Source organism: Hemiscyllium ocellatum, chromosome 35 (assembly GCF_020745735.1).
Source record: "Hemiscyllium ocellatum isolate sHemOce1 chromosome 35, sHemOce1.pat.X.cur, whole genome shotgun sequence".
Lineage (NCBI taxonomy): Eukaryota > Metazoa > Chordata > Chondrichthyes > Orectolobiformes > Hemiscylliidae > Hemiscyllium > Hemiscyllium ocellatum.
This window is the reverse complement of record NC_083435.1, coordinates 37,198,905-37,214,858: the sequence shown is the minus strand read 5'-3', so window position 1 is coordinate 37,214,858 and position 15,954 is coordinate 37,198,905. Positions and strand designations below refer to the sequence as shown.

Sequence of the window (15,954 nt, the reverse complement as noted above, 5' to 3'; positions counted from 1 at the left end):
CAGTGCAGGGGCAGCCGTGGGTGGTATTTGAGTAAAACGGGAGTCCTGGAGAGATTCGGTGATCCATTTGAAGAATGAAGCTGATCGACAGGCAGGGCAGGTTGAGTAAGTGAATGTTCGATGTTGCAAAAGTGAGTGAGTGTGAGAGTGAGAGGGAGCGGCTGTTGTGGGGTGTGAGCGAGTGTGAGTGCTGAGCATACTTACCTGGCAGGGGAGATACCATGATCAATGCGGTGGCGCTCCCAGGATGAGGCTATCCCATTGCACTTTGGGTGTGCTGACGCCTGCGATGTCCCCACATGCGGGATACTCGACTGCAAAATTTGTGGTAGTGGGGGACTGCGTTCGCGCTCTCCCCTGATTTACAAGCCAATGACAGAATCTGAGTTGCACGTTCGCTGTAGGCAGTGCTGTTATACTGCAACTTTGCCTTCTTGCTGCTACGTAAGCGCCCAAGTTTGCTCGGGCAGTCTTTGGTATACCTTTCTTCCCTCTCCAAGCAGAAGCAGTCCTAACTTTAAAACCGTTAAGCCCACCAAATCTCTGCTGCATATGCGACCATTTCCCTCTATTTCCTCACTATATCTCTCAACATGCTGCTTAAACACCTTCCCTCTTAACTGCTCTCAGTCACCATCTGCTCCATGTCTTACCACCATTTGCTTCTCCGCCAACCTATCAAGCAAGGGCATCAACACCCTGAGCTACAAAGTGCACAATCCAGCCCACCTCACGCCTGGGGGGAGCAATGCCTCATCTTCCACCTTCGGACCTTCCAACCATACAGCATCAACGTTGACTTCACCCGTTTCCTCAATTTCCACGCCTCACCTCATCTCAGACCCCACCCTCCACTTGACTTGTCCCACCTGTCCATTTTCATTCCCACCTATCCACTCCACACTCCACACTGACCTATCCCCATCGATGCTCCCCAACCCCCACCCACTTGCATGTACCTATCACCTTCACAGCAAGCTTCCCCCAGCTCCACAACCACCTCCAGTCCAATTACCGCTTTCGCTCTGCTCCAAGTCTCCAGTCTGCTCCAATCCAGCTCTCAGCCATTCTGTACGGATCCAGGCCACAATCTGCTGCCATCCAGGCCTCAGCCATCTTGTCCTGACACAGGCCTCTAATCCGCCCCCATCCAGGCCTCAGCCATTCTGTACTGACACAGGCCTCTAATCCTGCCCCATCCAGCTCTCAGCCTTTCTGTACTGACACAGGCCTCTAATATGCCCCCATCCAGCTCTCAGCCATTCTGTACTGATACAGGTCTCTAATCCTGCCCCATCCAGCTCTCAGCCTTTCTGTACTGACACAGGCCTCTAATCCTGCCACATCCAGCTCTCAGTCATTCTGTACTGATACAGGCCTCTAATCCTGCCCCATCCAGCTCTCAGCCTTTCTGTACTGACACAGGCCTCTAATCCGCCCCCATCCAGCTCTCAGCCATTCTGTACTGATACAGGCCTCTAATCCTGCTCCATCCAGCTCTCAGTCATTCTGTACTGATACAGGCCCCAAACCTGCCCCATCCAGCTCTCAGCCATTCTGTACTGACACAGGCCTCTAATCCTGCCTCATCCAGCTCTCAGCAATTCTGTACTGACACAGGCCTCTAATCCGCCCCTATCCAGCTCTCAGACATTCGAGAATGTTGCAGCTCTCTATCGGCTCCTCTGCAGCTGTCAGCTGCTCTGCACTGATCCAGGCCTCTGTTCTTTCTCACAACTGCTCCACACTAATCCAGGCCTCCAGCCCACTCTGTTCTGCCTCTCAGCCTCACCACACCACACTTGGCCTCCAGTCCACTGTGTGCTAGCTCACAGCTGCCCCGCACTGATCCAGGTCTTCAGCCCACTTTGTTCTGCAGCACAGCTGCCCCGCACTAATCCATTTATCCTAATTTAATTTTGTCCCATTTGCCAACACTTGACCCTTATCCCTCTGACCCCTTCCTATCCAAATAGCCATTCAGATGCCTTTCGCATGTTGTAATTGTACCAACCTCCATCACTTCATCTGGCAGCTCATTGCGTCCACGCAGCACCCTCTGTGTGAAATAGTTGCCCCCAGATCCCTTTGAAGTCTTTCTCTTCTCACCCTAAACATATGCCCTCGAAATTTGGAATCGTTTACCCCAGGGAAAGCAGCAGGTAAATCAGACACGGAAGAAAAGGACGATTACATTCGACTCACAGGCCAGTTTATTTTAGACAGAGGGCGGTGAGTGCTCAGAATGTGCAGCCAGACGAGGTGGTGGTCTCAGTTTGGTGTCTCATCCAACATAATGTTGAGAAATATGTTTCCCCGGCACCCTTAACCTTGTATGTGATTTCAACCTGAAGTCACTAATCTGGTTGAAGAGAGATTTGCAAAGCTGCAGCTAAACATTGTAGAAAGTCGAGGTAAATTGTTTTTAAAAAATGCTTTTAGTTTCACAATCAAAGATTGTAAGTTGCTTTTACTGGCGTTGACATCAAATTCGGACGAGTGTTTGAAAACAAAGTTGGAAGTTTCCCTCCTGTTTTTCGGCGAATCAGGAGGCAGCCTGAAGGAAACAGGGGCGGGGCGCGTCCTTTGAAGGGCTCCATGCAGATAAGCAGTGCAGGGGCAGCCGTGGGTGGTATTTGAGTAAAACGGGAGTCCTGGAGAGATTCGGTGATCCATTTGAAGAATGAAGCTGATCGACAGGCAGGGCAGGTTGAGTAAGTGAATGTTCGATGTTGCAAAAGTGAGTGAGTGTGAGAGTGAGAGGGAGCGGCTGTTGTGGGGTGTGAGCGAGTGTGAGTGCTGAGCATACTTACCTGGCAGGGGAGATACCATGATCAATGCGGTGGCGCTCCCAGGATGAGGCTATCCCATTGCACTTTGGGTGTGCTGACGCCTGCGATGTCCCCACATGCGGGATACTCGACTGCAAAATTTGTGGTAGTGGGGGACTGCGTTCGCGCTCTCCCCTGATTTACAAGCCAATGACAGAATCTGAGTTGCACGTTTTCTGTAGGCAGTGCTGTTATACTGCAACTTTGCCTTCTCGCTGCTACGTAAGCGCCCAAGTTTGCTCGGGCAGTCTTTGGTATACCTTTCTTCCCTCTCCAAGCAAGAGCAGCCCTAACTTTAAAACCGTTAAGCCCACCAAATCTCTGCTGCATATGCGACCATTTCCCTCTATTTCCTCACGAGATCTCTCAACATGCTGCTTAAACACCTTCCCTCTTAACTGCTCTCAGTCACCATCTGCTCCATGTCTTACCACCATTTGCTTCTCCGCCAACCTATCAAGCAAGGGCATCAACACCCTGAGCTACAAAGTGCACAATCCAGCCCACCTCACGCCTGGGGGGAGCAATGCCTCATCTTCCACCTTCGGACCTTCCAACCATACAGCATCAATGTTGACTTCACCCGTTTCCTCAATTTCCACGCCTCACCTCATCTCAGACCCCACCCTCCACTTGACTTGTCCCACCTGTCCATTTTCATTCCCACCTATCCACTCCACACTCCACACTGACCTATCCCCATCGATGCTCCCCAACCCCCACCCACTTGCATGTACCTATCACCTTCACAGCAAGCTTCCCCCAGCTCCACAAACACCTCCAGTCCAATTACCGCTTTCGCTCTGCTCCAAGTCTCCAGTCTGCTCCAATCCAGCTCTCAGCCATTCTGTACGGATCCAGGCCACAATCTGCTGCCATCCAGGCCTCAGCCATCTTGTCCTGACACAGGCCTCTAATCCGCCCCCATCCAGGCCTCAGCCATTCTGTACTGACACAGGCCTCTAATACGCCCGCATCCAGGACTCAGCCATTCTGTACTGACACAGGCCTCTAATCCTGCCCCATCCAGCTCTCAGCCTTTCTGTACTGACACAGGCCTCTAATATGCCCCCATCCAGCTCTCAGCCATTCTGTACTGATACAGGTCTCTAATCCTGCCCCATCCAGCTCTCAGCCTTTCTGTACTGACACAGGCCTCTAATCCTGCCACATCCAGCTCTCAGTCATTCTGTACTGATACAGGCCTCTAATCCTGCCCCATCCAGCTCTCAGCCTTTCTGTACTGACACAGGCCTCTAATCCGCCCCCATCCAGCTCTCAGCCATTCTGTACTGATACAGGCCTCTAATCCTGCTCCATCCAGCTCTCAGTCATTCTGTACTGATACAGGCCCCAAACCTGCCCCATCCAGCTCTCAGCCATTCTGTACTGACACAGGCCTCTAATCCTGCCTCATCCAGCTCTCAGCAATTCTGTACTGACACAGGCCTCTAATCCGCCCCTATCCAGCTCTCAGACATTCGAGAATGTTGCAGCTCTCTATCGGCTCCTCTGCAGCTGTCAGCTGCTCTGCACTGATCCAGGCCTCTGTTCTTTCTCACAACTGCTCCACACTAATCCAGGCCTCCAGCCCACTCTGTTCTGCCTCTCAGCCTCACCACACCACACTTGGCCTCCAGTCCACTGTGTGCTGGCTCACAGCTGCCCCGCACTGATCCAGGTCTTCAGCCCACTTTGTTCTGCAGCACAGCTGCCCCGCACTAATCCATTTATCCTAATTTAATTTAGTCCCATTTGCCAACACTTGGCCCTGATCCCTCTGAACCCTTCCTATCCAAATAGCCATTCAGATGCCTTTCGCATGTTGTAATTGTACCAACCTCCATCACTTCATCTGGCAGCTCATTGCGTCCACGCAGCACCCTCTGTGTGAAATAGTTGCCCCCAGATCCCTTTGAAGTCTTTCTCTTCTCACCCTAAACATATGCCCTCGAAATTTGGAATCGTTTACCCCAGGGAAAGCAGCAGGTAAATCAGACACGGAAGAAAAGGACGATTACATTTGAATCACAGGCCAGTTTATTTTAGACAGAGGGCGGTGAGTGCTCAGAATGTGCAGCCAGACGAGGTGGTGGTCTCAGTTTGGTGTCTCATCCAACATAATGTTGAGAAATATGTTTCCCCGGCACCCTTAACCTTGTATGTGATTTCAACCTGAAGTCACTAATCTGGCCCGCTCCTCCGCCCTTGAGCCCCGCTCCTCCAACCGCCACCAAGACAGAACCCCACTGGTTCTCACCTACCACCCCACCAACCTGCGCATACAACGTATTATCCGCCGCCATTTCCGCCACCTCCAAACGGACCCCACCACCAAGGATATATTTCCCTCCCCTCCCCTATCAGCGTTCCGCAAGGACCACTCCCTTCGTGACTCCCTTGTCAGATCCACACCCCCCACCAACCCAACCTCCACCCCCGGCACCTTCCCCTGCAACCGCAGGAAATGTAAAACTTGCGCCCACACCTCCACACTCACTTCCCTCCAAGGCCCCAAGGGATCCTTCCATATCCGCCACAAGTTCACCTGTACCTCCACACACATCATCTATTGCATCCGCTGCACCCGATGTGGCCTCCTCTATATTGGTGAGACAGGCCGCTTACTTGCGGAACGCTTCAGAGAACACCTCTGGGCCGCCCGAACCAACCAACCCAATCACCCCGTGGCTCAACACTTTAACTCCCCCTCCCACTCCACCGAGGACATGCAGGTCCTTGGACTCCTCCACCGGCAGAACACAACTACACGACGGCTGGAGGAGGAGCGCCTCATCTTCCGCCTGGGAACCCTCCAACCACAAGGTATTAATTCAGATTTCTCCAGCTTCCTCATTTCCCCTCCCCCCACCTTGTCTCAGTCGGTTCCCTCAACTCAGCACCGCCCTCCTAACCTGCAATCCTCTTCCTGACCTCTCCGCCCCCACCCCACTCCGGCCTATCACCCTCACCTTGACCTCCTTCCACCTATCCCACCTCCATCGCCCCTCCCCCTAGTCCCTCCTCCCTACCTTTTATCTCAGCCGGCTTGGCTCTCTCTCTCTTATTCCTGATGAAGGGCTTATGCTCGAAACGTCGAATTCTCTATTCCTGAGATGCTGCCTAACCTGCTGTGCTTTGACCAGCAACACATTTGCAGCTGTGATCTCCAGCATCTGCAGACCTCATTTTTTACTTGAAGAGAGATTTGCAAAGCTGCAGCTAAACATTGTAGAAAGTCGAGGTAAATTGTTTTTAAAAAATGCTTTTAGTTTCACAATCAAAGATTGTAAGTTGCTTTTACTGGCGTTGACATCAAATTCGGACGAGTGTTTGAAAACAAAGTTGGAAGTTTCCCTCCTGTTTTTCGGCGAATCAGGAGGCAGCCTGAAGGAAACAGGGGCGGGGCGCGTCCTTTGAAGGGCTCCATGCAGATAAGCAGTGCAGGGGCAGCCGTGGGTGGTATTTGAGTAAAACGGGAGTCCTGGAGAGATTCGGTGATCCATTTGAAGAATGAAGCTGATCGACAGGCAGGGCAGGTTGAGTCAGTGAATGTTCGATGTTGCAAAAGTGAGTGAGTGTGAGAGTGAGAGGGAGCGGCTGTTGTGGGGTGTGAGCGAGTGTGAGTGCTGAGCATACTTACCTGGCAGGGGAGATACCATGATCAATGCGGTGGCGCTCCCAGGATGAGGCTATCCCATTGCACTTTGGGTGTGCTGACGCCTGTGATGTCCCCACATGCGGGATACTCGACTGCAAAATTTGTGGTAGTGGGGGACTGCGTTCGCGCTCTCCCCTGATTTACAAGCCAATGACAGAATCTGAGTTGCACGTTCGCTGTAGGCAGTGCTGTTATACTGCAACTTTGCCTTCTTGCTGCTACGTAAGCGCCCAAGTTTGCTCGGGCAGTCTTTGGTATACCTTTCTTCCCTCTCCAAGCAGAAGCAGTCCTAACTTTAAAACCGTTAAGCCCACCAAATCTCTGCTGCATATGCGACCATTTCCCTCTATTTCCTCACTATATCTCTCAACATGCTGCTTAAACACCTTCCCTCTTAACTGCTCTCAGTCACCATCTGCTCCATGTCTTACCACCATTTGCTTCTCCGCCAACCTATCAAGCAAGGGCATCAACACCCTGAGCTACAAAGTGCACAATCCAGCCCACCTCACGCCTGGGGGGAGCAATGCCTCATCTTCCACCTTCGGACCTTCCAACCATACAGCATCAACGTTGACTTCACCCGTTTCCTCAATTTCCACGCCTCACCTCATCTCAGACCCCACCCTCCACTTGACTTGTCCCACCTGTCCATTTTCATTCCCACCTATCCACTCCACACTCCACACTGACCTATCCCCATCGATGCTCCCCAACCCCCACCCACTTGCATGTACCTATCACCTTCACAGCAAGCTTCCCCCAGCTCCACAACCACCTCCAGTCCAATTACCGCTTTCGCTCTGCTCCAAGTCTCCAGTCTGCTCCAATCCAGCTCTCAGCCATTCTGTACGGATCCAGGCCACAATCTGCTGCCATCCAGGCCTCAGCCATCTTGTCCTGACACAGGCCTCTAATCCGCCCCCATCCAGGCCTCAGCCATTCTGTACTGACACAGGCCTCTAATCCTGCCCCATCCAGCTCTCAGCCTTTCTGTACTGACACAGGCCTCTAATATGCCCCCATCCAGCTCTCAGCCATTCTGTACTGATACAGGTCTCTAATCCTGCCCCATCCAGCTCTCAGCCTTTCTGTACTGACACAGGCCTCTAATCCTGCCACATCCAGCTCTCAGTCATTCTGTACTGATACAGGCCTCTAATCCTGCCCCATCCAGCTCTCAGCCTTTCTGTACTGACACAGGCCTCTAATCCGCCCCCATCCAGCTCTCAGCCATTCTGTACTGATACAGGCCTCTAATCCTGCTCCATCCAGCTCTCAGTCATTCTGTACTGATACAGGCCCCAAACCTGCCCCATCCAGCTCTCAGCCATTCTGTACTGACACAGGCCTCTAATCCTGCCTCATCCAGCTCTCAGCAATTCTGTACTGACACAGGCCTCTAATCCGCCCCTATCCAGCTCTCAGACATTCGAGAATGTTGCAGCTCTCTATCGGCTCCTCTGCAGCTGTCAGCTGCTCTGCACTGATCCAGGCCTCTGTTCTTTCTCACAACTGCTCCACACTAATCCAGGCCTCCAGCCCACTCTGTTCTGCCTCTCAGCCTCACCACACCACACTTGGCCTCCAGTCCACTGTGTGCTAGCTCACAGCTGCCCCGCACTGATCCAGGTCTTCAGCCCACTTTGTTCTGCAGCACAGCTGCCCCGCACTAATCCATTTATCCTAATTTAATTTTGTCCCATTTGCCAACACTTGACCCTTATCCCTCTGACCCCTTCCTATCCAAATAGCCATTCAGATGCCTTTCGCATGTTGTAATTGTACCAACCTCCATCACTTCATCTGGCAGCTCATTGCGTCCACGCAGCACCCTCTGTGTGAAATAGTTGCCCCCAGATCCCTTTGAAGTCTTTCTCTTCTCACCCTAAACATATGCCCTCGAAATTTGGAATCGTTTACCCCAGGGAAAGCAGCAGGTAAATCAGACACGGAAGAAAAGGACGATTACATTCGACTCACAGGCCAGTTTATTTTAGACAGAGGGTGGTGAGTGCTCAGAATGTGCAGCCAGACGAGGTGGTGGTCTCAGTTTGGTGTCTCATCCAACATAATGTTGAGAAATATGTTTCCCCGGCACCCTTAACCTTGTATGTGATTTCAACCTGAAGTCACTAATCTGGTTGAAGAGAGATTTGCAAAGCTGCAGCTAAACATTGTAGAAAGTCGAGGTAAATTGTTTTTAAAAAATGCTTTTAGTTTCACAATCAAAGATTGTAAGTTGCTTTTACTGGCGTTGACATCAAATTCGGACGAGTGTTTGAAAACAAAGTTGGAAGTTTCCCTCCTGTTTTTCGGCGAATCAGGAGGCAGCCTGAAGGAAACAGGGGCGGGGCGCGTCCTTTGAAGGGCTCCATGCAGATAAGCAGTGCAGGGGCAGCCGTGGGTGGTATTTGAGTAAAACGGGAGTCCTGGAGAGATTCGGTGATCCATTTGAAGAATGAAGCTGATCGACAGGCAGGGCAGGTTGAGTAAGTGAATGTTCGATGTTGCAAAAGTGAGTGAGTGTGAGAGTGAGAGGGAGCGGCTGTTGTGGGGTGTGAGCGAGTGTGAGTGCTGAGCATACTTACCTGGCAGGGGAGATACCATGATCAATGCGGTGGCGCTCCCAGGATGAGGCTATCCCATTGCACTTTGGGTGTGCTGACGCCTGCGATGTCCCCACATGCGGGATACTCGACTGCAAAATTTGTGGTAGTGGGGGACTGCGTTCGCGCTCTCCCCTGATTTACAAGCCAATGACAGAATCTGAGTTGCACGTTTTCTGTAGGCAGTGCTGTTATACTGCAACTTTGCCTTCTTGCTGCTACGTAAGCGCCCAAGTTTGCTCGGGCAGTCTTTGGTATACCTTTCTTCCCTCTCCAAGCAGGAGCAGTCCTAACTTTAAAACCGTTAAGCCCACCAAATCTCTGCTGCATATGCGACCATTTCCCTCTATTTCCTCACTATATCTCTCAACATGCTGCTTAAACACCTTCCCTCTTAACTGCTCTCAGTCACCATCTGCTCCATGTCTTACCACCATTTGCTTCTCCGCCAACCTATCAAGCAAGGGCATCAACACCCTGAGCTACAAAGTGCACAATCCAGCCCACCTCACGCCTGGGGGGAGCAATGCCTCATCTTCCACCTTCGGACCTTCCAACCATACAGCATCAACGTTGACTTCACCCGTTTCCTCAATTTCCACGCCTCACCTCATCTCAGACCCCACCCTCCACTTGACTTGTCCCACCTGTCCATTTTCATTCCCACCTATCCACTCCACACTCCACACTGACCTATCCCCATCGATGCTCCCCAACCCCCACCCACTTGCATGTACCTATCACCTTCACAGCAAGCTTCCCCCAGCTCCACAACCACCTCCAGTCCAATTACCGCTTTCGCTCTGCTCCAAGTCTCCAGTCTGCTCCAATCCAGCTCTCAGCCATTCTGTACGGATCCAGGCCACAATCTGCTGCCATCCAGGCCTCAGCCATCTTGTCCTGACACAGGCCTCTAATCCGCCCCCATCCAGGCCTCAGCCATTCTGTACTGACACAGGCCTCTAATCCTGCCCCATCCAGCTCTCAGCCTTTCTGTACTGACACAGGCCTCTAATATGCCCCCATCCAGCTCTCAGCCATTCTGTACTGATACAGGTCTCTAATCCTGCCCCATCCAGCTCTCAGCCTTTCTGTACTGACACAGGCCTCTAATCCTGCCACATCCAGCTCTCAGTCATTCTGTACTGATACAGGCCTCTAATCCTGCCCCATCCAGCTCTCAGCCTTTCTGTACTGACACAGGCCTCTAATCCGCCCCCATCCAGCTCTCAGCCATTCTGTACTGATACAGGCCTCTAATCCTGCTCCATCCAGCTCTCAGTCATTCTGTACTGATACAGGCCCCAAACCTGCCCCATCCAGCTCTCAGCCATTCTGTACTGACACAGGCCTCTAATCCTGCCTCATCCAGCTCTCAGCAATTCTGTACTGACACAGGCCTCTAATCCGCCCCTATCCAGCTCTCAGACATTCGAGAATGTTGCAGCTCTCTATCGGCTCCTCTGCAGCTGTCAGCTGCTCTGCACTGATCCAGGCCTCTGTTCTTTCTCACAACTGCTCCACACTAATCCAGGCCTCCAGCCCACTCTGTTCTGCCTCTCAGCCTCACCACACCACACTTGGCCTCCAGTCCACTGTGTGCTAGCTCACAGCTGCCCCGCACTGATCCAGGTCTTCAGCCCACTTTGTTCTGCAGCACAGCTGCCCCGCACTAATCCATTTATCCTAATTTAATTTTGTCCCATTTGCCAACACTTGACCCTTATCCCTCTGACCCCTTCCTATCCAAATAGCCATTCAGATGCCTTTCGCATGTTGTAATTGTACCAACCTCCATCACTTCATCTGGCAGCTCATTGCGTCCACGCAGCACCCTCTGTGTGAAATAGTTGCCCCCAGATCCCTTTGAAGTCTTTCTCTTCTCACCCTAAACATATGCCCTCGAAATTTGGAATCGTTTACCCCAGGGAAAGCAGCAGGTAAATCAGACACGGAAGAAAAGGACGATTACATTCGACTCACAGGCCAGTTTATTTTAGACAGAGGGCGGTGAGTGCTCAGAATGTGCAGCCAGACGAGGTGGTGGTCTCAGTTTGGTGTCTCATCCAACATAATGTTGAGAAATATGTTTCCCCGGCACCCTTAACCTTGTATGTGATTTCAACCTGAAGTCACTAATCTGGTTGAAGAGAGATTTGCAAAGCTGCAGCTAAACATTGTAGAAAGTCGAGGTAAATTGTTTTTAAAAAATGCTTTTAGTTTCACAATCAAAGATTGTAAGTTGCTTTTACTGGCGTTGACATCAAATTCGGACGAGTGTTTGAAAACAAAGTTGGAAGTTTCCCTCCTGTTTTTCGGCGAATCAGGAGGCAGCCTGAAGGAAACAGGGGCGGGGCGCGTCCTTTGAAGGGCTCCATGCAGATAAGCAGTGCAGGGGCAGCCGTGGGTGGTATTTGAGTAAAACGGGAGTCCTGGAGAGATTCGGTGATCCATTTGAAGAATGAAGCTGATCGACAGGCAGGGCAGGTTGAGTCAGTGAATGTTCGATGTTGCAAAAGTGAGTGAGTGTGAGAGTGAGAGGGAGCGGCTGTTGTGGGGTGTGAGCGAGTGTGAGTGCTGAGCATACTTACCTGGCAGGGGAGATACCATGATCAATGCGGTGGCGCTCCCAGGATGAGGCTATCCCATTGCACTTTGGGTGTGCTGACGCCTGCGATGTCCCCACATGCGGGATACTCGACTGCAAAATTTGTGGTAGTGGGGGACTGCGTTCGCGCTCTCCCCTGATTTACAAGCCAATGACAGAATCTGAGTTGCACGTTCTCTGTAGGCAGTGCTGTTATACTGCAACTTTGCCTTCTTGCTGCTACGTAAGCGCCCAAGTTTGCTCGGGCAGTCTTTGGTATACCTTTCTTCCCTCTCCAAGCAGGAGCAGTCCTAACTTTAAAACCGTTAAGCCCACCAAATCTCTGCTGCATATGCGACCATTTCCCTCTATTTCCTCACTATATCTCTCAACATGCTGCTTAAACACCTTCCCTCTTAACTGCTCTCAGTCACCATCTGCTCCATGTCTTACCACCATTTGCTTCTTCGCCAACCTATCAAGCAAGGGCATCAACACCCTGAGCTACAAAGTGCACAATCCAGCCCACCTCACGCCTGGGGGGAGCAATGCCTCATCTTCCGCCTTCGGACCCTCCAACCATACAGCATCAATGTTGACTTCACCCGTTTCCTCAACTTCCACGCCTCACCTCATCTCAGACCCCACCCTCCACTTGACTTGTCCCACCTGTCCATTTTCATTCCCACCTATCCACTCCACACTCCACACTGACCTATCCCCATCGATGCTCCCCAACCCCCACCCACTTGCATGTACCTATCACCTTCACAGCAAGCTTCCCCCAGCTCCACAACCACCTCCAGTCCAATTACTGCTTTCGCTCTGCTCCAAGTCTTCAGTCTGCTCCACTCCAGCTCTCAGGTCTGTCCCAGGTTACTGACCCTGGTTAGTGATAGACTGGGTCTGTCCCAGGTTACTGACCCTGGTTAGTGATAGACCAGGTGTGTCCCAGGTTATGATCCAGGCTAATGATAGACCGGGTGTATCCCAGGTTATGATACGGGTTAGTGATAGACCGGTTGTGTCCCAGGTTACTGACCCAGGCTAATGATAGACCGGGTATGTCCCAGGTTACTGACCCTGGTTAGTGATAGACCGGTTGTGTCCCAGGTTACTGACCCTGGTTAGTGATAGACCGGGTGTGTCCCAGGTTACTGTCAGAATTCCCATGACACCAGGTTAGAGTCCAATTGGTTCATTCGGAATCACTGGTGTTTGGAGCATCAGCCCTTGGTCAGGTGGAGTGAGACGGAAGCACAGGAAACAGAATTTATGGGCAGGGAGACCAAGGGCAGAGATCAAAACATCATCCAAATGGGGTGAGTGCCCTGAGGGTGGGAATTCCAGAATGTTCTCCCAGTGACAGTGACGGAACAGTGATATATTTCCAAATCAGGATGGTGAATGGCTTGGAGGGGAATTTGAGGGTGGTGGTGTTCCTGTATATCTGCTGCCCATCTCCTTCCCGATGGAAGTGGCTGTGGGTTTGGAAGGTGTCAAGCTCCTTGAGTGTTGTTGGAGCTGCACCTATCCAGGTAAGAGGGCTCCTGGCTTGTGCCTTGTAGGTAATGGACAGGTGTTGGAGAGTCAGGAGGTGACTTACTCACCGCAGTATTCCGAGTCTCTGACTGTTCTTGTAGCCACCGTGTGTATGTGCTGAGTGCAGTGGTGTTTCTGGTCAATGGTAACCCCAAGGATGTTGGTCCTGGTGGATTCAGGGACGGTAACACCATTGGATTTTAAGGGGAGGTATTTCTAGACAATTTTCCCCTCTGTGCCTCCTGTCACATTGAATGGATCTGAACAGTTTTGTCCCAGTCGGTGCAATATGTCCACCTGCTGGTGGTATCTGGTACTGCAAGCAAAAAATTATCCCGCAGTTGCCGCTGATGGTAGAGGTCTGCCACCTCCTGGCGACAAACGGAACTGCGGCATTCATTCAGTGTTGATCACATCCAATGGATCGCACTTTCACAAAATCAAAACGTTTCAGTTCTGTGAACTTTGATCAGAACTGGGAAAAGGCCAAAGATGTTGCAGATTCTATGTTTGTGGAGACGCAGGGAAAAATGCGGTGGTGCGATAAGAACAGGAGGCAATGCAGAAAGAAGACAGGGCAGAGAGCGGAAGGCGAAATGGTGAAGTGATGGTGAGAGCAAGGCAGGAGGAAATAGCAGTGGGACATGTAAAGGTGTATTTCAATGGCATGTTGATAGGAATCACAGCAACATCACCCAAAACACATCACCCAAAAACAATGGTGTCGGCAATTTGGAAGTAAAATTGTTGAATTTGATGTTGAGTCTGGAAGGTTACAAATAGAAAGATGAGATATTGTTGTCTCTCTAGTTATTGTAATTATTCATCGGAAGAGTGTAGGTGTACGAACAAAATATATAAGTTGGAATGAGATTGAGTCAATTAAAACCATGTGGCTAGAAGTTCAGGGTCATGCCTGTAGAATAGGGAAGTTCTTTATCTGACAAATTGTATTTCGAGAAATAACTTCATAATAAACGATGGCAATGCGGTGGCTTGAATGTGGAAGACGGACAATAGCACCACCAACTGCCCAGAGCTGGTAATGCAGGAAAAGAACAAATTTGTAGAGTACCGACGTCGGCCACAAGGTGGTGGTGTTGCTCCATCAAGAATACGATGTGGTAAAAACAATGACTGCAGATGCTGGAAACCAGATTCTGGATCAGTGGTGCTGGAAGAGCACAGCAGTTCGGGCAGCATCCAAGGAGCAGCGAAATCAACGTTTTGGGCAAAAGCGCTTCATCAGGAATAAAGGCAGAGAGCCTGAAGGGTGGAGAGATAAGCTAGAGGAGGGTGGGGTGGGGCGAAAGTAGTATAGAGTACAATGGGTGAGTGGGGAAGAGGATGAAAGTGATAGGTCAGGGAGGAGAGGGTGGAGTGGATAGGTGGAAAAGAAGATAGGCAGTTAGGACAAGTCCGGACAAGTCATGGGGACAGTGCTGAGCTGGAAGTTAGGAACTCGGGTGAGGTGGGGGAAGGGGAAATGAGGAAACTGTTGCAGTCCACATTGATGCCCTGGGGTTGAAGTGTTCCGAGGCGGAAGATGATGTGTTCTTCCTCCAGGCGTCTGGTGGTGAGGGAAGCAAATGTGGCTGTGGTAGCGAGTTTGTTTCAGGACATAGTTGAAGAGCTTCAGGGCAGAGGAAATGACCTGGGAGTTGCAGTGGGAGAGAGACTCCCTGAGATTCTTGTAGAGAGAAGAGGAAAACTTCTTCAAGGCTCTTCGAGGTTGTACATTTTGGAAGAACAAATAAGAATGCGGAATACAGGGTTAACGGTAGGGTTCTTAGTCAGGTGGAGGAACAAAGAGATCTTGGGGTCTATTTACATAGATCTTTGAAAGTTGCCACTCAGGTGGATAGAGTTTGTAAGAAGGTCTATGGTGTATTAGCATTCATTAGCAGAGGGATTGAATTCAGGAGTCGTGAAGTGATGTTGCAGCTGTACAGGACTCTGGTTAGGCCACATTTGGAGTACTGTGTGCAGTTCTGGTCGCCTCACTTTAGGAAAGATGTGGAAGCTTTGGAGAGGGTGCAGAGAAGATTTACCAGGATGTTGCCTAGAATGGAGAATAGGACGTACGAGGACAGGTTGAGAGTTCTCGGCCTTTTCTCGTTGGAACGGCGAAGGATGAGGGGTGACTTGATAGAGGTTTATAAGATGATCAGAGGAATAGATAGAGTAGACAGAAACTTTTTCCCCGCATACAAGAGTCTTACAAGGGCCATCAATTTAAGGTGAAGGGTGGAAGGTATAGGGGAGATGTCAGGGGTGGGTTCTTTACCCAGAGAGTGGTGGGGGCATGGAATGCGCTGCCCGTGGGAGTGGTAGAGTCAGAATCATTGATGACCTTTAAGCAGCAATTGGATAGGTACATGGATGGGTGCTTAATCTAGGATAGATGTTCGGCACAACATCGTGGGCCAAAGGGCCTGTTCTGTGCTGTATTGTTCTATGTTCTATGTTCTAAGGCAGGCATCCTTGCAAGAGGATTCGGAGTAGGGTTAAAATCAATGAGGTAAAAACAATGACTGCAGATGCTGGAAACCAGATTCTGGAATACGATGTGGCCCGTTCCAATTGAAAAGATGAAAGACTCAACAACAAATTAAGTTTGTTCAAAATATCGTTTCTGTTGCATGACACTCAGATCATTTGCTGTAAATTCTGTGTCTTATGATCCTGTTCCACAGCTACCACAGAAGGAGCAGCGCTCTGAAA

General features: G+C 50.8%; 5 non-coding genes across 5 annotated transcripts; all 5 read left to right on the top strand.

Annotated features, from left to right (window-relative positions):
- Window positions 1-196: 196 nt before the first annotated feature.
- LOC132833049 (U1 spliceosomal RNA) lies at window positions 197-360 on the top strand. Its single transcript, XR_009647041.1, has one exon. It is a non-coding gene; the product is annotated as a U1 spliceosomal RNA (small nuclear RNA).
- Window positions 361-2,805: 2,445 nt separating this feature from the next.
- On the top strand, window positions 2,806-2,969 carry LOC132833048 (U1 spliceosomal RNA). The gene has a single exon (XR_009647040.1). It is a non-coding gene; the product is annotated as a U1 spliceosomal RNA (small nuclear RNA).
- Window positions 2,970-6,466: 3,497 nt separating this feature from the next.
- LOC132833067 (U1 spliceosomal RNA) lies at window positions 6,467-6,630 on the top strand. Its single transcript, XR_009647058.1, has one exon. It is a non-coding gene; the product is annotated as a U1 spliceosomal RNA (small nuclear RNA).
- A 2,445-nt stretch (window positions 6,631-9,075) lies between these two features.
- LOC132833047 (U1 spliceosomal RNA) lies at window positions 9,076-9,239 on the top strand. The gene has a single exon (XR_009647039.1). It is a non-coding gene; the product is annotated as a U1 spliceosomal RNA (small nuclear RNA).
- Window positions 9,240-11,684: 2,445 nt separating this feature from the next.
- On the top strand, window positions 11,685-11,848 carry LOC132833046 (U1 spliceosomal RNA). The gene has a single exon (XR_009647038.1). It is a non-coding gene; the product is annotated as a U1 spliceosomal RNA (small nuclear RNA).
- Window positions 11,849-15,954: the final 4,106 nt, after the last annotated feature.